This window comes from Meles meles, chromosome 2 (genome assembly GCF_922984935.1).
Source record: "Meles meles chromosome 2, mMelMel3.1 paternal haplotype, whole genome shotgun sequence".
NCBI lineage: Eukaryota > Metazoa > Chordata > Mammalia > Carnivora > Mustelidae > Meles > Meles meles.
The window spans coordinates 17,421,943-17,444,080 of NC_060067.1; positions in this window are offsets into that span (position 1 = coordinate 17,421,943).

Sequence of the window (22,138 nt, forward strand, 5' to 3'; positions counted from 1 at the left end):
ATGGAATCCCAAAGACAACAGAGGGGATGAAAATCAAGGACACTAGAGGGTTTGAAGTTTCTGACACACATGGTTACAATAATCAATAAACATTGCCAACTCCTAGAAAAATTTACATAAAATACCATTTTAAGACCTATTAACCTCAGTTCTTAATACCTGATACATTATCTATGGCTTTCAAAGTTATAAAACAAAATTACAAAAAAAAAATTTACAGAGGATGTTAAATCAGGAAAAGAATTCTGAAAAGACAAAGCAAGCATCAGAAGCATACTCCTAATAAGACACAGATCGTCAGACAGGAAATATAAAGTATCTCTGATTAATATGTTGAAAGTTCTAAGTTAAAAAGAATAGCACGTAAGAACAGACAGAAATTGCAAGTAGAGGGATAGAAACTCTGAAGTAGAAGGATGGAACTTCTAAGATAAAAATGAAAAGAAAAAAAATTTCAAAAATGTCTTTGATGGGCACCTGGGTGGCTTAGTTGGTTAAGAGTCTGCCTTCAGCACAGGTCATGATCCTGGGTCCTGGGATCAAGCCCCACATCAGACATCCTGCTGAGTGGGGAGCCTGCTTTTCCCTCTGCCTGCTTCTCCTCCTGCTTGTGCTCTCTTTCTGTCAATTAAATAAATAAAATATTTTTTAAAAAATGTCTTTGATGCGCTAACCCGAAGACTACTTACAGCTAAAGAAAGCATAAATGAGTCTAAATATGTGTCAACAAGGGGAGCCTGGGTGGCTCAGTGGGTTAAAGCCTCTGCCTTCGGCTCGGGTCATGGTCCCGGGGTCCTGGGATCGAGCCCCGCGTCGGGCTCTCTGCTTAGCGGGGAGCCTGCTTCCTCCTCTCTCTCTGCCTGCCTCTCTGCCTACTTGTGATCTCTGTCTGTCAAATAAATAAATAAAATCTTTAAAAAAAAAATAAAATAAATAAATATGTGTCAACAAGAGATGTAGCATATAAATAATTGCAATAACAGAAGGAAATAAAAAAGAAAAACAGAGAAAGACAAATATTTGAAATAATAGTTGCAGAAAAATTTTCCAAAATTAATGATAGACACTGAACAACAGATCTAGGAAGGTCCAAAATCACCAAGCAGGAAAAATATCAAAATGCCTACATGTAGACATATTATATTCAAACTAAATACCAAACATAGAAAATCTTGAAATAACACTAACAGTTGTAATGGGACAGGAAAACATCTTAACTTGAAAGAGAATTACAGTAGATTTTTCATCTGAAACTGTACAATCAAGAAGAAAGTCAATGAAATATTTAAAGTGTTGAAGGGGGGGGCTAACAATCTAGAATTCTATGCTCAGCAATATTATCCTCCAAATGTAAAGGAGAAATAAATATATTTTTCATGAAAAAAAAAAGAAAAAAGAAAAAAACCTGAGGAAAATAATTGTCAGAAATCCCTCCCTATAAGAAATGTTAAAAGGAGTTCTTCAGCAAGGAGGAAATGAGGTAGGTCAGAAAACTTAGCTCTACATAAAAAAAGGAAGAGCATCAGAGAAGAAAAATATTAAATAAAGATAGGTAAAATAAATCTTACATTTTTCTTATTCTTGGTATAAAAGTTAAGTCCTTAAAGTAATAGTATTGAAAAGCTGTTGACTGATCATAAAATATGAATAAATGTAATGAATAACAATAATAATATAGTAACATAAAAATGACAAAATACTCAGTTAAAATGTACCTACACTAAAAATGATAAGATATATTTGATGGAGTATGAAAGGATATAAAGTAAATTATAGACAATTCTCAATTAAAATCAAAGAAGTAAAAAGAATAATGAAGATATAAAAATAAGAACAATGCAATGAATTGAATATAGTTACAAACATGGTGGATGTTAATGTAATTATTTTGATAATCAATTTGATATGAATGCTCCATATACACCATTTGTAAGATATACATTGTCAGAATGGATAAAATAAAGAATACCTAAGTATAAATTGTCCATTAAAAAAACTTAAAATATTGGGGCACCTGGATGGCTCAATGGGTTAAGCCTCTGCCTTTGGCTCAGATCATGATCTCAGGGTTCTGGAATAGAGGCCTGAATTGGGCTCTCTGCTCAGCAGGGAGCCTGCTTCCCCCTCTCTCTCTGCCTGCTGCTCTGCCTACTTGTAATCCCTCTCATTCTGTCAAATAAATAAATAAAATATTTTTAAAAAACTTAAAATATAAAGACTAAATGGTTCAAAACTAAAGAGATAGATAAAGATACACAATGCTAATCATAACAATAATAAAAAAACTAGAGTAGTCTATTAAATTCATAAAAAAATGTGATTCAGAACAAGCAAAATTATCTTGGATGTGGAGGGATGCTGCATGATAATGAATGGATCAATTCTCCAAGAAGACATAAAAATCCTACATGCACATAACAAGGGAGTATGAAAATATCTGAGGCAGAACTAGGTAGAACTGAAAGGGTGGTTAAGTATTCTAGTTTAGCTACAGAAATTAACATTCCTCTTTCAGTAACTGATAAATCAAACAAAAAGAAAATTAAGATAGAGTTGTTTTAAGGAACATCATCAATAAACTTGATCTAATTGACACTTACAGAAAATGGAATATCCCATCCAGCAACAGGAAAATACATATACATCCTTTCTAAGTCGCTATGAAAAGTCTCTAAGATAGGCCACCTTTTGGACTATAAGACACTCCCTAACATATGTTAAACAATAGAAATTGTAAAAAACATCCTCCCAGACCATAATGGAATTAGACTAGATTGCATACAACAGTTAAAAAAAAAAAAAAAAAAAAAAAAAGAAAGAAAGAAAAAAGAAAAGAGAAAAAAAAAGAAAAAGAAAAAAGAAGAAAAGAAAAAAAACAAACAACAAACAGAAAAACCCACCTAAAAATAGAAAGTAACACACTTCTAAATAACCTATAGTTCAAAAGAGAAATATCAAGAGAAATTTTTAAAACAATCTGAATTAATTGAAAATAAAATGCAGGGACACCTGGAGGGCTCAGTCAGTTAAGCATCTGTCTCTTTTCCACACAGGTCACGATCCCAGGGTCCTGGGATCAAGTCCGTAACAATATCCTTGCTCACCAGGAAGACTCCTTCTCCCTCTGTCTGCTCTGCCTGACACTCTCCCTGCTTGTGCCCTTTCTCTGACAAACAAATAGATAAAATTTAAAAAGAAAAAAAAAAAATGAAATGCAATGAATCCAAAAGTGTGGGATGGAGCCAAATCAGTGCTTAGAGGGAAATTTATAGAGTTAAATGCATGTATTAGAAACTAAGAATGAGCGGAGTGCTTGGGTGGCTCAGTGGGTTAAAACCTCTGCCTTCGGCTCAGGTCATGATCCCAGGGTCTTGGAATTGAGCCCCACTTCCGGCTCTCTGCTCAGCAGGGAGCCTGCTTCCTCCCATGTCTCTCTGCCTGCCTCTCTGCCTACTTATGATCTCTCTGTGTCAAATAAATAACTAAAATCTTAAAAAAAAAAAAGAAATTAAGAATGATCTAAAAAGGATCACCTGAAGAAAACAGAGAAAAAAGAATATTATAAGTATAAAGCAAACAGAAGAAAATAAAGAAAAATTAGAATAGAAATCAAAGAAATTGAATATGAAAACAATAAAATCAAAAAACCAAAAGTGGATTATTCAGAAAGGTCAAAAAATGATAAACCTCTAGCCAGGTTAATCAATTAAAAGTGGAGAAGACACAAATCACTAACATCAGCAATGAAAGAGGAGTCATCATTCCTAAGCCTGTGAACATTAAAAGGATAATAAAGGAATACTGTGAAAAGCTCTATGCCCATAAATTTGATAATAGATGAAACAGTCTCATATCTTCAAAGGCATAAACTACAAAATTAAATCCAAGGAGAAATAAATTTTCTGAAAAAGCCTGTATCTGTTAACAAATTTGAATTTATAATTAACCACCTTTCAAAAAAGAGCTTAAAAGGTCTAAATGGTCTCACTAGTGAATTCTACCAAAAATATTTAATGAAGAAATTTTATTTTTTTCCACAGTCTCTTTCAGAAAATAGAGGATAAGGAAACAGTTTTAAACTCATTCTTTAAGGTAAGCATTACCCTAATACCAATAATATACAAAGATAATATAAGTAAGGAAACCTATAGATGAGTATTTCTCATAATCAGAGGGGGAAACATGTCAACAAATATTAACAAATTGAACAAACAATGTATAAAAATAGCTATTCACGATAAAAAAGTGGAATTTATTGCAGGTAAACAAGACTGATATAACATTCTCAAATCAATCACACTGCATAAGCATGGCAAAGTAGAAAAATAATATGATCATATCAATTGATGCAGAAAATAATTTGGTAAAATACAACATGCATTCACGACAAAAATTATCAGAAACTAAAAATAGTTTGGAATATCCTCAACTTGTTAAAGAACATCTATAAAAAAATATGATGAAAAAACTAGATGATTTCTCTCCAAGACTAGGTAAAATGTTGACTCAGAACTCCAAATTAACATTAAGAAAAGTAAATATAAATTATTCAGATTGGAAAGGAGGAATAAAGTTGTTACTGTTTGAAGATGATATTATATTTGTAGAAAACCCTAAAAGGTCAACAATAGAACTCCCTGAATTATTAGATGAGTATAGCTAGATCTCAGGATATAAAATGTATATGTATAAATTGTTATATATATATAATTATATGTAATTGTTATATACACTATATACATATAAATTATACATATGTAAATTGTTTGCCTATACACCATCAATAAACAATAGTAATTTAAAAATAAAACACAAAAAATATCATGTACAGGGGCACCTGGGTGGCTCAGTGGGTTAAAGCCTCTGCCTTCAGCTCAGGTTATGATCCCAGGGTCCTGGGATTGAGCCCCACATTGAGCTCTCTGCTCAGCAGGAAGCCCACTTCCTCCTACCTCTCTCTCTCTGCCTGCCTCTCTGCCTACTTGTGATCTCTGTCTGTCAAATAAATAAATAAAATCTTTTAAAAAAATCATGTACATTAGCACCAAAAATAAAATATGTAAATAATATTCTAGCAAAATATATATAGGACCTATATGAGGAAAACTACAAAATCCTGAGGAAATAAATTACAGAAAATATAAGTGAAGGGAGAGCTATTTTGTGGTCATGGACAAAAAAGACTCAGTATTTCGAAGATGTGAATTCTTTCCAATTTGTTCAATAGATCCAATGCATGTAAAATAACAGACACAAAGATCAATGGAAAACAATAGAGAGCCTAGAAAGAGACCCAAACAAATATACTCAACTGATCTTTGAAAAGTGAGGGAAGAGGGGCGCCTGGGTGGCTCAGTGGTTTAAGCCGCTGCCTTCGGCTCGGGTCATGATCTCAGGGTCCTGGGATCGAGTCCCGCATCGGGCCCTCTGCTCAGCAGGGAGCCTGCTTCCCCTCTCACTCTCTCTGCCTGCCTCTCTGCCTACTTGTGATCTCTCTCTGTCAAATAAATAAAAAAAAAAAAAAAATTAAAAAAAAAAAGAAAAGTGAGGAAAGATAACTCAATTCAGGAGGAATAGACTTTTTAACAAACAGTGGTGGAAAATGTGGGTGTCAATATGCATACACAAAAGAGAAACAAAATAAAACCCTAGAGACAGACCTTACACCATACGCAAAAAAATAATTCAAAATGGACCATGAACTACATGTAAAACCCTAAATTATAAATTTTCTAGAGGAAAATTTACAAAATCTAGTTCACCTCTGGTTTTGCCTTGAGTTATTACATACAACATCAAAAGCATCATTGATAAAAGAAGGATAAAATGAAATGGGGCTTGATTTAAATTAAAAACTTTTGTTACACAAAAATACTGCTGGAAAAATGAAAACCCAATTCACAGACTGGGAGGAAATATTTACAAAACACTTATCTAATAAAGGACTTAAATTCAAAATATATAGAAGACACTTAAAGCTTAACAACAGGAAAACACACGGCCTAATTAAAAAAATTGGCAAAAGATCTGAACAGATGTCTCACAAAAGAGGATATAGAGATGGGAATAAACATGAAATAGTGTTCCACTATCATTAAAGGATTGCAAATTAAAATAACAATGAATACCACTATACATGTAGTAGAATAGTTAGAACTAAAAAAAAAAAAAAATCTGACAGTAACAACTTCTGGTAAAGATGCACAGTATCAGAAACAATCATTCATTTCTTATTAGAATGCAAAATGGTATAGCCACTTTGGAACAGTACTAGTTTCTAGTAAAGGTAAACATAGTTATAGCTTATCATCAAGCAATCATGATCTAAAATATTAATTTCACTGATTTGAAAACCTACGTCCACACAAAAACCTGCATGTGAATTTTTATAACATATATATTCATATGGCCCCAAAATAGATGCAGCCAAAAATGTCCTCCAACAGTTGAATGAATAAATAAACTGTGATATATATATACAATGTAATAGTATTTGACAATACAACAAAATGAGTCATCAAGCAACAAAACGTCATGAAAGACACAAATGTATATGCTTAGTGAAAGAACTCTGAAAAGGCAGCATTCTCTATGAATCAGCTATATGACAGTCAAGAAAAGTTGAAACTATAGTGATGATAAAAAGATTAGTTGCTTGAAGTTTGGAGGAGTTGGAGGAGGGTTTACTGGATAAAGCACAGGGAATTTGGGGGAGAAGCAAAACAATTCTGTATGATAGTATACGTATAGATACATGATAATATTTCTTCGTCAAAACCCATAGAACAAGGAAAAACATGCATATATATTAAACTGTTGTGTACACACATCCATGAGTACTTCTGTATATAGCTGCACATGCACACACACACATTAAGCTAAACATGAGATCACAATAATGTCTCAAACTCTATTAACAGATAGATCATTCTAGAATCCTCCCCTTGCTTAGCTGTAATTCCACATTCCAACATTGAGAAACCTAACTCTAATCATCTGCCACTCATTAGCTTCATCGTTCATGTGTATATATGTATATATATATATATATACACACACACACACAGAGCAGTATCAGAATCCTGACATTATTACACCCACGGTAAACAACTTTATAAACTAAGGAATGTGCTCATCCAGTTTCTTTTGCCTTAGTTTTACATTACTAACTTAGTAATTTCAATGTTACAACTTTCCCTCTCAACTTCTTCATGGAGATTGTTTCATACACATATAATATAATTCAACTGTTTTGTCATAAACTATGTACACATGAAGATTCTCTCTCTCTAAAATAAATAAGTCTTTAGGAAAATCAAGGTATTGGTTGCATAAGGAAATTCTTACCTTCTGTTGTCACCTTTGAATATAAGTTTTAATCATTTAAAATATATAAGTGTAATGAAAGTTTCTGGAAAGTTACTCTAGAATTCCTTTGTAGGTTATTTGTTTTATAATAAATGCATAATTCGAGCCTGAAGTAAAAATGCAAATTAACTTATTTTTATTAAATACAGTGATGGAAATATCTTAGGTTCACTTGACAGCACATTTTTTTTTTAAGATTTTATTTATTTATTTGTCAGAGAGAGAGGGAGAGCGAGCGAGCGAGCAAGCACAGGCAGACAGAGTGGCAGGCAGAGGCAGAAGGAGAAGCAGGCTCCCTGCCGAGCAAGGAGCCCGATGTGGGACTCGATCCCAGGACGCTGGGATCATGACCTGAGCCGAAGGCAGCCGCTTAACCAACTGAGCCACCCAGGCATCCCGACAACACAATTTTTAAACAAATTTAGTGATCTAATGTTATAAATAAAAACAAATCAAATTTTACTCTGTAATTAAAACTTACACCAGTGAAGATGTAATTCTTTCCATAAAAATGAGAAAACTATCTCATTTCCCCATTTTTTCTGAGAGCTACATTTAAAACATTTTAAAAAAGAATCATCTTCAGAATACGCTTTCACAGTTTCATAAATTATAAGCTTAAAGAATATACTTCTGTAGGAAATTCAGTAATTTCATGTACATTAATGAAATTTAAATTTTCATTTAAAGTATCAATTCCAATGCATTTGATTTAAACACATTGTTCACAATTTTTTCCTACAAATTAAAGATTCTAAAGTGAATACGTTAAAGGACTAAAACTCATATTACTTAAACATTTTTACATCAGAATTTAATGATTTGAAGAGATGGAAATGTAGCAATGCTCAATTATTTTTTTCTTCATGGTGAGCCTCATGACATATAATCAATTTTTTCTGTGTACCCTAAAAAAAGTAATAATATCCTCTAGTTCCCTCAATAATTCTGTTAATCTCTAAGATGAAAACAGAATCAGAGATTTAATATATATGTTAAAATATATATTTAATGTATATAATATATATTATATATTTATATATATGTGCAGTTACTAAAATTTCTGACACACTAAGATCCTTATTCAGATTTTCCTTGTCATAACTTTTCATGGATGCTAAAAATACATTATTTCTGGAATTTATTAATTAAGTTTATGATTTAATTTTTCTAAAGAAAAACTCTACCTTTCTTAAATAAGGAAAGGAAGGGGTGAGGAAGGAAGGAAAGAAGGGATGAAGGTAGGAGGGAAGGAAGGAAGGAAGGAAGGAAGGAAGGAAGGAAAGAAGGAGAAAGGGAAGGAGGGAAGGAGGGAGGCAAGAAGGGAAGAAAGAAGGAAAGGAGAAGGAAATCCTATCACCATGGCTTGTCCTTTGGGATGTTCTCATTTACCATTTACTCCTTAGATATAACTGAAGCAGAACTGTGTGGTATAAATTACTAGGGGACATATATAACTTTTGCATACTGTTTCCTGTTAATAAAAATTTGGTAATCTAACAGTTAATTTTGCCCTTTTCTACAGAAACTCATGTTTTCAGAGGAAATAGATTTTTCTCAGCAACTCTGTAAGCTTATAGAAACTTTGCTTCCAGTCTGTTCCATGTATCAGTGACTACTCTCCATGTTCTTTTATATGAATCATTTTTGCATTTACCTTATTCCTTTTCCTACTACTTCTGACTCTGTCACGTAGCCCACAGCAAAACACAGCTTATGGTAGTTACACCTTTGTGTGGTCCTCCCACACTGACCCTGATCCTGACCATGTGACATTCTTTGGTCAATGAGGCATTAGCAAGTGTATTACTGAGGCTTGGCAAACGCATACATACACATTGGGACTTGATTTTTTGTCATGTATTTTTTTTTAAAGGTTTTATTTATTTGACAGAGAGAGAGATGACAAGGAGAAAGAGAGGGAGGCAGAGAGAGGAGGAAGCAGGCTCCCTACCGAGCAGAGAGCCCGATGCGGGGCTCGATCCCAGGACCCTGGGATCATGACCTGAGCCGAAGGCAGAGGCTTTAACCCACTGAGCCACCCAGGTGCCCTGGTATGTATTTTTTTTTTAAACACAGTTTTGATGAAGAAAGGAGACTCAGACTAGACTTTTAAATGATGAGAGGCCATATGGATAAAGATCCTGGGGGGGGGGGGAGGAAGAGGCCTTTTTGGATATTCTAGTTTCAGCCAGCTTTGTGCAGCAATATGAGAGATTTCTCTTACCCTTAAAGAAAAGAATAGCTCAGATAATCCCAGACAACCCAGAGAATCATGAGTAATAATAAATCATTGTTTTTTAAGCTTCTCAGTGTTGGAGTGGCTTGGAACACAGGAAATAAATGCTGTACTTCTCTTCCTTTGTCATATTAAAGACCTTACTTAGCTTGAGGACCTCTGAAATAATGTGATTGGAAAAAGGTGAGTTAAAGACATCATCCTAATCTCCCATTTTTTGGATCCTGGTGAGTTGGACTTTCCAAATCTTTGAGTCCTTTGATCTCTAGATTCTGTCCCCTTTCATCTCTCTTTGCAAATTGCTGCATTATGGTTTTTACTTGTGTGTAAAAGTTTACTAAATACCATCCTTGGTTGTGTCTTGCGTCTCCCTCAGCGTTGGAGTGGTTGAGTTACCTTTCTAGTTCCTGTAAATCGGTTTTTCCACCTGAAATTTCTGCTTCTTTTTTTTTCCTGCTGTTAAATAACTATGCCAGTAGAACACATTTTATATTATCGATGGACAGTTTCCATTCCATCGTGTCGATCTGCTCTAACTAAAAGACCCAAAATACACTAACTCAGTAAAATAGAATTTTACTTTTCTGATATAGAATGTGTCTGTTCCATGTTAGCATTCAGAAAGATAGTTTCCCCTTGTTTTCTCATTTTTGATGGTTTGTTTTATTTGTTTATTGTTTTATGGTCAGCTCATAAAGCAATATCATTATCTGCATTATTTTTTAAAGATTTTATTTATTTATTTATCAGACAGAGATCACAGGTAGGCAGAGAGGCAGCCAGAGAGAGAGGAAGGGAAGCAGGCTCCCTGCCAAGCAGAGAGCCCGACGTGGGGCTCAATCCCAGGACCCTGGGATCATGACCCGAGCCGAAGGCAGAGGCTTTAACCCACTGAGCCACCCAGGTGCCCCCATTATCTGCATTATTGAAGCTAGGTCACATTCACAACTGTACCACAGCTTAAGGACAGAAGAAGGAGGCCTTGCAGAAGTCATGGCTTCTCCCTAAGTATCTGCTGGAAGTTCTACATACCACTTTTGTTTGTCTTCCACTGGAGATAACATGGCCACTTGGCTTGATTAAAAACTCCTTAATCACACTTTAGTCAGGTTCCTCAAATCTCTTTCTCAGTCTAAGCCTTGCTCTTGGCCTCTGTCAAGTCTTCAAACCAGTCTTAGCAAAAATCTTGCTAAGTCAGTTTAGTGAGGAACCATGGCCCCCATATCTAATCACCTTTGATATCCAATCAGGTTTTTCATCTCCTCTTTTTTTTTGTTTAAATCCTCCACTTTTGATATCAAAATTCTTGGCCTGTCTTTACCAAGAATCCTGTTAGGTCAGCTTAGTAATAATCTTCCTTCCTTTGATGTCTTCTCAATAATTTTCCCTCTACTGACCCTCTCATCCTGTCTGTTGGTTGTAAATCCCTACTTGTCCTCATATTTGGAGTTGAGTTTGATCTTTCTTCCCTACTGCAATGCTCTTACTGCAGTAGACCTGAATAATGTCTTCCTTAACTATTTTAATAAATTTTGGAATAATTTAACAGTTTCACATAACTGAAGGGGAGATTCTAAAATATAATAACCATGTGACTGGTACTTCTAGTTATATGAGTGAAGGGGAGAAATAATTTTGGTGGAGAGACGAATGTCTCTGCTACATGACGAATGGATGTAATAAAAATTCATACTGGCCCAAATGTCACAATATTAGCATAAGTGTCAAAATGAAATAGGAATATTTCTACCCTACTGCAAGTATTTACTTCTCATTTGGAGAAATTATAAACAAATCACTTTGTTTAAGGTAGTTTACTAGAATTCCATAGAATCTATTTATAAGTTTTGCTTTATAAAATAATTATAAAATAATTATTATATAAAACTTTTTTTAAAAAAGATTTATTTATTTGACAGACAGCTATCACAAGTAGGCAGAGAGGCAAGCAGAGAGAGAGAGGAGGAAGCAGGCTCCCTGTGGAGCAGAAAGCCCAATGCGGGGCTCGATCCCAGGACCCTGGGATCATGATCTGAGCTGAAGGCAGAGGCTTTAACCCACTGAGCCACCTAGGTGCCCCTATTATATAAAACTTATACTAAGTTATATGCAATGTAAAAAAGACATGGGGAAAATAAAGTGATACCCTTTTGAAGTACAAATATGTATTAAATAAGTAATTAAGTTGGTCACAGATCTATTGGTTTTCCACAATTTATATATATATATATAGAGAGAGAGAGAGAGAGAGAGAGAGATTATATACATAGCGAGAGACAGAGAGTTTATATATAAATAGAGTTTATATATATAAAGAGAACTTATATATATTTATATAGATTTTATAGATATATAGAGAGTTTATATATATGTGTATATATATACATATAAAGAGAGAGATTATATATAGAGAGAGGGAGAGAGAAGGAAAGAGAGAGAGGTAAGCATTTTAAAATTGGTAAATATTTAAGTAACTCTAAAGGATAAATGAGATGAGAACTTTAATATGAAGAAAACTGCATATTGCTTTTAAAGCAATATTACAAGTTTAATTCATATTCAAATATTTTATCTTTAATAACTTCAAAACTAAGGGAAAGTGACTTGAACAGATGTTATCTTAGTAGGTTTCCATTTTTAAAAGAACACCATGTTGAGCTACCACCAGCTTAAAACTGAAGGAAAAGAATAAAGAGTGAGGTTTATTAAGTCCCAGAAGATGCTCAAAGCTGATTTATCATGTGGCTTGCCTTGGCACCTCAAATAAGATGGTTAAAATAAATGTTTCACGCTAGTGAAAAACACCAAAAGCAAACAATATAGTATTCCTTAGCCTGAATACAAAGGAGTCTCTTTCTGAATTCAGTTCTAGAGAAAAATAGGGGAAACCCATATACATTATAAAATAAAACTAAAAACTTTTATTTACAATTTCTGTAACAATTATGACTTTGTGTGTTATATTAATTAAAAATGTATTTTATGCTTTAGAGATTTTTTTTTAATCTGAAGTCATTCAGAGTCCTTGTCTTGCTATGAACTCCCCACCTGACATCCCTATAATAGTAATGCAACCACTGAAAATATATGCATTTTACATTGGCTGAAAGCACAGGCCTTAAAGTTGGATCACCTTGTTTGCATTTCAGCTCTTTCATTTCTTAGGTATGTGACCTTGGACAAGTTACTTAATCTTGCTCTTCCTTAGTTTCTTCATCTGTAAGTGGGATAATAGTAGCACTTACATGATAGATTGGTGTCAAAAAAATATACCTTCGAAATCTATTATCTGTCTATCTATATATCATCTATCATTTATGTAGAACAGTGTCTGGTACATAGTAATACATGTTAGCTAGTTTTATTTATTTAGCACATATATTTTGGAATTCTCTTCTTTGTCAGGGCATTAGGATGGGTGGTGAGTGTACCACAGTGTACAAACATAAATCCACTTCACTCACGGAGCTTTGGAGCTAGTGGAGAAGCTTAACACCAAACAAATAATTGAAAGGATGTTGCTGTGGAATGCTATGGTCCTATATTGTTGGGGTTGGAGATAGACTTAGGGTGGAGAGGGTGAATAAGCTCGTCTTGCGTTAAGTTCAGAGAAAGCCTCTTTGATAAAGGGCTTCATAATTTGAAAGCTAATCGAGGGGTCAAGTGAAATGGAAAAGAAAATTATTCTCTTAGGAGTAAAATATAAGTAAAGAGAGATCACATTTTATGAAGAGCAAAAGAATATGCCCCTTAACAGCTGAAACAAAAAAAGTAGGGATGTATGAGCTCAGAATGATGCTGGGTGAGAATGATGCTGGGTGAGAGGCATGCCAGAATGTTTAGCCAACAAAAAAGATCATATTTCATGTTGTCATTCCTACTGCATCATTTTGTAGAAGGAGGGCATATCAAATTCGTAGACCTGTGGCACCATGTGGGAGTATGTTTTAACAGTGTCCCTATTTGTAACAAATTTGTGATGTGACCTCGGGTAAACTATCAACTTCTTTAAATGTTTGCATTTTGAGCACACAAATCAGAAAGTTATTTAAAAAGTCCTTCTAGGTTAACCCCAAGGAAACAGATAACAGTAGTTACCGCTGACTGGATAGGAAAAGAGAAGTTTGATAGTCTTTTCTCCCCTATCTGGCTTTCAGAAACTTTTGCTATTTGTAACATGTACATGTATTACCTACTCAAGATAAATAGGCATATAATTTTAAAACATTCACAAACTAACCTCTACTACATGTAAAACTTGAACCACTTTTACCTATCCCTAATAAACAGCCATTTTTTTTTTAAGATTTTATTTATTTATTTGACAGAGCGAGATCACAAATAGACAGACAGGCAGGCAGAGAGAGAGAGAAGGAAGCAGGCTCCCGCTGAGCAAAGGCCCGACGTGGGACTCGATCTCAGGACCCTGAGATCATGACCTGAGCCGAAGGCAGCGGCTTAACCCACTGAGCCACCCAGGCGCCCAACAACCATTTTTTTTAACAAGCAAATTTTATTGCTGTTGGGAAAATACTCAATTTCCCTTCAAGCAGGCTTTCTCATTTCTCTTTGTCCCTTTCTCCCTTTTTCTAATCTCAACATTTTTCCAGGCCTAGATAACATCTGAGTTGTCGAAATACTACTATATTGATAAACAATTTTATAAGTTTATATGTTTTTATTTTCATGGTTTATAAGTATTTCCTTGTCAAGATTTGTGAATATTTTTGTGTATGCTTGTGTGTTTGTTTATCTAGGAGCATCGTTAACATTTCTAAAGGAACTAGGAAAACAGATTTAAGATTTACTATTTTTTTTCCCTTTTTTATTTATTTATTTTTTTTTTCAGCGTAACAGTATTCATTCTTTTTGCACAACACCCAGTGCTCCATGCAAAACGTGCCCTCCCCATCACCCACCACCTGTTCCCCCAACCTCCCACCCCTGACCCTTCAAAACCCTCAGGTTGTTTTTTAGAGTCCATAGTCTCTTATGGTTCGTCTCCCCTCCCCAATGTCCATAGCCCGCTCCCCCTCTCCCAATCCCACCTCCCCCCAGCAACCCCGACCTCAGCCGCAGCAACATCTTCCTAGGAACAACGGCAAAGGCAAGGGAAGCAAGGGCGAAAATGAACTATTGGGATTTCATCAAGATCAAAAGCTTTTGCACAGCAAAGGAAACAGTTAACAAAACCAAAAGACAGCTGACAGAATGGGAGAAGATATTTGCAAACGACATATCAGATAAAGGGCTAGTATCCAAAATCTATAAGGAACTTAGCAAACTCAACACCCAAAGAACAAACAATCCAATCAAGAAATGGGCAGAGGACATGAACAGACATTTCTGCAAAGAAGACATCCAGATGGCCAACAGACACATGAAAAAGTGCTCCACGTCGCTCGGCATCAGGGAAATACAAATCAAAACCACAATGAGATATCACCTCACACCAGTCAGAATGGCTAAAATTAACAAGTCAGGAAATGACAGATGCTGGAGAGGATGTGGAGAAAGGGGAACCCTCCTCCACTGTTGGTGGGAATGCAAGCTGGTCCAACCACTCTGGAAAACAGCATGGAGGTTCCTCAAAATGTTGAAAATAGAACTACCCTATGACCCAGCAATTGCACGACTGGTTATTTACCCTAAAGATACAAACATAGTGATCCGAAGGGGCACGTGTACCCGAATGTTTATAGCAGCAATGTCTACAATAGCCAGACTATGGAAAGAACCTAGATGTCCATCAACAGATGAATGGATCAAGAAGATGTGGTATATATACACAATGGAATACTATGCAGCCATCAAAAGAAATGAAATCTTGCCATTTGCGACGACGTGGATGGAACTAGAGCGTATCATGCTTAGTGAAATAAGTCAATCGGAGAAAGACAACTATCATATGATCTCCCTGATATGAGGACATGGAGAAGCAACATGGGGGGGGTAGGGGGATAGAAGAATAAATGAAACAAGATGGGATTGGGAGGGAGACAAACCATAAATGACTCTTAATCTCAAAAAAAAAGATTTACTATTTTATCAAATAATGTCATAGGTAGTATTTTAGAATTCAGAGTAAATATATTACTGTCTCCTATCTGTTCTCAAACTTTTTAAACATTACAGGTGTTATATTTACCTCTTAACTCATTGTCATGTAGAAAAAAATTACCTACCTTTAAATTTTCTTGGGAATATCTCACTAAAAAGTTTTCTTACATATTAATCTGAAAGTTAATAATTATCTTCATAAAACTTTCCATTATCATTAAAATTTACATTAATAAAAAGGAATGTTACAAAATTTGATTTAATCTCTTTAATAATATGAAATAATACATTCATTATAGAGTTAAGGTAAGCATTAATCTTAAACATTTATCACACATTGTTAATATCAAAATAGATTTATGAATACTAAGTGACATTTACTACTGAAAGTGAGATTAAAATCACCTATTCAAAATCAAAACCCTATTTTTAATGAATATGGTTGGCAGACCACATTGTTAAGTTTGAAGTATGTTATTAATTCATCTCTTTAATATATCGGCAGATATAGCAACTTTCTGAAATTTAATTTCCAATTATAAATTATGAATATACCTACTAAAAAACAAGAACCCAAATAAGAAATGGATTGTATTTGAATAGACATTCTGTGTTAGTTGGACCTCTCTTCATCACTGATGTGATTCATGACACCAACAATAGTGCTGGCCACATGGAATCAGCTTCATCCCAAGGTGAGAAGAGGGAACCAGAAACTCTACTGCTATTGGCTTTCAGAGTTGGAACCATAACTATCGCTGCTTTCTCTACAGCATTACTGTACAGAGACTAAAGAAATGTAGTTGAGGAGTGCCGGGGTGCTCAGGTCATGATCCCAGGGTCTTGGGATAGAGCCCCACATTGAGCTCTCTGCTCCGTGAAGAGCCTGCTTCTCCCTCTCCCTCTGCCTGCAGCTCTTCCTGCTTGTCGTCTCTCTCTATCTCTCTGTGTCAAATAAATAAATAAAATCTTAAGAAAAAAAGAAATTTAGTTGAAATAGTTCTATCAATATCCTAATAAATCGATATATATAATACAAAATTATGCACATTGAGCTTTCCATCTTCCGTTTGGAGTTGTGACTTGACACAAATTCAACTTATCCCTTTTGGTCTGTTCCCTCCCCTGCAAAATGAACGCAATAACCACAAACTCAAGGAGTTATTCGATGAAGTGAAGGTGAAGGAGCTTTGTATACTGCACAGTAATTACAAAAATGCATGTTATCATCCCAAACCAAAATGCTCTCTGCAGGTAGTCCGAACTTGGTGTTAGATCTCTTTTGTATTTATCTTTCTCTAAACAAAATCTATTTTTTTTAAAAATGGTCCTTCCTTGTAGCTGAACTCAATCCTGGATTTTCACTTCTCTTCTTCCCTATTCAGCATTGCCAATCATTAACACTTTCTCGGCCCTTGGCCCTGGGACATCTGGGCCTGTACAGTGGTATCAGCGCAGGAGGCCCTACAAGGCAGGAGGAGGGGCAACGAAGGGAATCCCAAGAGCATGTTGGTTCAAAAGGGACAAAGGGAGTTTACATTGCCACAGTTGTGTTAAAAACAAAACAAACAAACAAAACAAAATAAATAGAGATACAGACAGAGATAGATAAAGACAGAAAGGGAGACAGACAGACAGAGAGAGAGAATAAAATCATGCTGTGAGGCTTCTTCAGGAAAAAGTCTCAAGGAATGCCTGGCACTGAGAGTCTCCTGAGAGGAATTTGAGACACCTCATAGCTGCCTGGAGGAACTGCCCTGAAGACAATGGAACTGTGGCTTCTGGCTGCTGCAGCCTTGGACTTTGGCAGAAATTAGTCTTGGGGTTCTGCTCCAGAATCTCCTCCCTGTCCCCAGCAGTTGGTTGCCTGAAAGGCTAGAGATTGGCAGTGTATACATGCACAATTCACTTTTTAGGCTAGCCTTTGGCATTCCTGCTCTGCACAGACTTTGGGCCAGAGCCTGTTTCCCACACCTGGCTGGACCCTGGGGTGTGGCACTGCTGAATGGTGACCCTGAGTGTGACAGGGGGCATTGATCAGGATTGGGATTTGTTTGCGAAGTGGCGTGAGGCAGACTGCTTACAGTGCAGTCTGAGACAAGGGCCCTAGGGAACAAGGGCTTGTAGGTGTTTCTTCTCCCAGAACATTCTGCCGGTGGTAAAACTCCTGAGATCCTGAGATATCAGACTTCCTCCCCAGAGGGGGGGGGAGGGGGGGCTTGGCCGAGTTCCAGATTAAGTGTTATCATGGATTGAATTGTATCCCTCACAAAAATTTATACTGAAGTTGTACCCTAACTCCTAGTGCCTTTGGAAACAAGGTCATTGCAGATGTCATCAGCTAGGATGCAATCATACTAGAGTATGGTGGTCTACAAATCCACTATGATTTGTGTTCTTAAGAAGAGAACATCATGTGAAGAGACAGAAATACAGGGAGAAGACAGTCACTTTAGTGAAAATGGATGCAGAGATTGGAGGCATGCTGCCACAAGACAAGGAAATCTTGCAAGGAAGCATCCAGAGACTTCAGAGGAAGCATGGCTGTGCCAACAACTGATTTCATAGTCCTAGCCCGCGGAACTGTAACAGAAAAATGTCTGTCGTTTTTTTTTTTTTTTTTTTTTTTAAAGATTTTATTTATTTACTTGACAGAGAGAGATCACAAGTAGGCAGAGAGGCAGGCAGAGAGAGAGAGAGGAGGAAGCAGGCTCCCTGCGGAGCAGAGAACCCGATGCGGGGCTCGATCCCAGGACCCTGAGATCATGACCTGAGCCGAAGGCAGCGGCTTAATCCACTGAGCCACCCAGGCGTCCCTAAATGTCTGTCGTTTTGAGTGACCCAGTTTGTGATACTTTACACAGGGATTCCTTTCTATTTCACATTACAGTGTTTTTCCCCTTCTTAGCACTGATCATATTTGATTATACTCTTTTCATCTTTTTGCCAGTCTTTCATATTAATCTGTGACATTTCTCAGGGGAAGTTCCATGTTTATTTTGTGAGTATTTTAACTCCTTTCTACCATAGTACCTCACATTTTATTAAGTAAATTTTTTAAATTTATTTTTGGCAATTTTTTTAACTAAATGAATAAATTTGAAATTTAAGTAACTTACATATCAAGTTTGTATCTCATGAAAGGTAATTTTTGAAATGTAATTAGGAAAAATTAATACATGATGCCCTGCTTTATATTACTATTTTTTAAAATAATCATTTACAAAAATCTACTATTTATTATTTAACTGAGAAAAGTTTCTTACATTTTATAAAAGATTAGAGTATTTGAATCACAAATCAAATTTTCCTCATCCTATTGAAATACAATATACATACCATAAAATTAGCTCTTTTTGCACTTACAACTTAGTGGGGTTTTTTTAGTATACTCACAGAGCTTTGCAACTATCGTCACTGTCTAATTTTAGAACATTTACACCACTTCCAAAAGAAATCTCACACCCGTTAGCAGCCAAATCTCCATTTCCTATCTCTCAGTCCCTGGCTACCACTTCTGTACTTTTAAAAAATTTATCTATTCTGTATATTTCATACAAATAAAATCTTGTGTACTTTTGTGTCTGGTTTCTTTCACTTAGCAGAAGGTTTTCAGGGTTTATACATATTGTAGCATATATTGGTACTTTATTCCATTTTATTGATAATATTACATTGAATGCATATCCACTGTCCATTGACCTATGACTTGTTAATAGATATATGAATTATAGATACTTTTAGCTTTATTAATAATGCTACTCTGGACATCCATGCATAAGGAGATATATATTTTTTTTTCCAATTTTCTTGCGTACATTCCTAGAAAAGAATTTGATGGTTATTAGGTAACTTATGTTTAACCTTTTGAGGAGCTGTCAAACTATTTTCCAAAGCAGCTATACCATTTTACTTTTCTACCAGTAACGTATGAGAGTTCAAAATTCTCTACATCCTAGTGAGCACTTATTATTGTACACTTGACTATATCTAACTCATAAAGTGTTATATCATTGTGGTTTTAATTTGAATTTCCTTAATGACTATTGATGTTGGAATTTTTCTTCTGCTTATTGACCACTTGTACATCTCTTTTAGAAACAATATTCAAATTCTTTTTCATTGTTTTAATTGAATCATACATTTACATTGTTTAGTTGCAAGAGTTCTTTATATACTTTGAATATATTCTGATGGCCCCTTATCAGATATGAATTTTGAAAACTTTTTTTCTCATATTGTGGTTGTGTCTTCATTTGATTAATAGTGTCTGTTATGAGCTGAATATTTGTGTTCTCCTAAAATTCATATGTTGAATTCAATCCCAGCCTGATGGTGCTTGGAAGTGGGCCTTTGGAAAATAATTAGGTCATGAGAGTAGAGCCTTCATGAATAAGATCAATGCCTTTCTAAGAAAAATTCAAAGCAATGTCTCATTCTCTTTCTATCATGTGAGTCATAAGAAGTTCCTCTGTAAACTAGGAGGAGAGCATTCACCAAGAATTGATCTATGCCAGCACCCTGATTTCCGAATTCCAGCCTTCAGAACTAGGAGAAATGTTTGTTGTTTAAACCACCCAGTCTATGGAAATTTGTTATAGTAGAGCAAATTGACTAAAATAGTGTCAGTTGATTCATATTTAATTTTGATGAAGACTAGTTTATCTTTTTTTTTTCTTTTGATGCTGCTGCTTTTGCTTTCATATCCAAGAAACCATCGCCTCATTCAAGTTCAGAAAGATTTATAACTATGTTTTCTTCAAATAGTTTTATGTCTTTAGCTTCTACATTTAGATTTTTCTGAGTTGATTTTTGAACATGGTGTGAGGAAGGAGTCAAAAATTTTTCCATATCAATATTCATTTTTTCCAATAGTCAATTTTGCAATCCAATTTACACAGTTGTTGAGAACTGAATATCTAATGAAAAAAATACTGTATTTGCATTTATGCTTCTTTCACTGGGAACTTAATCTTAAATATGCATAAACATGTTATATATATACAAATCATAAATTTATTTTATATTCATTTCCTATAATTGAATTTAGAGAAGGAGCATCCATAGTAAAATTCTAAGCAAAACAAAAAGGATTCTGGAAACAAAACTCCATGGAGATCAATCTCATACAATTTAAAATCTGAATGCAAATTTTTCTGAGGTTCTTTCTAATAAAATATGTACCAATTGTTTTTAAGAAATAGAGGAGAGGCAAAACAAGGATGTAATGTTAATGTGATTAAAAATTACTTTGTAAAAATTATTTAAAACACTGATATACCAAGAACAACATCAGTTAAAGGCTTTTAAGAATTGGAAGTACATAATATAATTATTTTTCTGACTTATTTTGTTTTCATAATTTCAATGCCTTTGAAAAATAAATGTATTATTATTTTCATTAAATTCACATATGTACAAGGCATACAACTAAAAAAACATGTGTTTCAACAACATTTCTCAAATGATTACACTGGGGCAACACCTGTGTGGCTCAGTGGGTTAAGCTGCAGTCTTCAGCTCAGGTCATGATCCTAGGGTCCTGGGGCGGAATCCCACATCAGGCTTCTTGCTCAGCGGAGGAGCCTGCTTCTCCCTTTGACTGATGCTCCTCCTCCTCATTGTGCACTCTCTCTCTGGCAAATAAATAAAATCTTAAAAAAAAATCTAAAAAAAAATGATTACACTGGGATAGAAACAATATCTGGTTTGCAAATTTGGAACTGAAGTTGAAACAAATAAATCAAGGCACATCGACAACACATTCCAGAGTGAAGAGATAAAAGAGAGTGTTGTAAGTATAGTGTTTAGGGTGGATAAGCACAACTTGGTTGCTGAACTACTTAATGATTTGATTGTTTATCAAACCTTAAGTATTCCATAGACTATCTCTGGGCTTTTCCAGGCATCTTAAAGGAAAAAAAAAAAAAAAAAAGATTCCAAATATAGCTAGTGCTGTATGTGATGCTTTCTAGATTTTCCCTTAATCAACTGGGCATTTAACATCTATGTGCTTTAAAAGAGAAAACGAGAACTAAATTTTTATAAGAATTAACATAATATAATCAAATGAATACTAGCTAGTTCTTAGATAATTTAAATCTTCAAAACTGCTGTGCTTTAGAAAATAGTGTATTATAAATAATAGCAATATGAAACAACACTTTTAGGAATGTTTATGTGAATGAAATGCATTCAAATTGCTGCTTACCTTCCTCCTCTTAACTTCTTCTTGTCCTCCAAATATACCAAATATATGACAAACATTATCTCCAGAATATCAATTATACTAAAAAAAAAAATCTCTAGGTTGAATGGTTAATCTTTCAATTCATTATTAAATTTGGTAATATCTAGGTTATGTTATTTCAATCTCTTGTTCAATGAAAAATGATAGAGTCTGGCTAGCAATAATTATTTTGATAGGGATTGGAGATGTATTTGTTGAAGTAAAATACATACTTGCAAAAG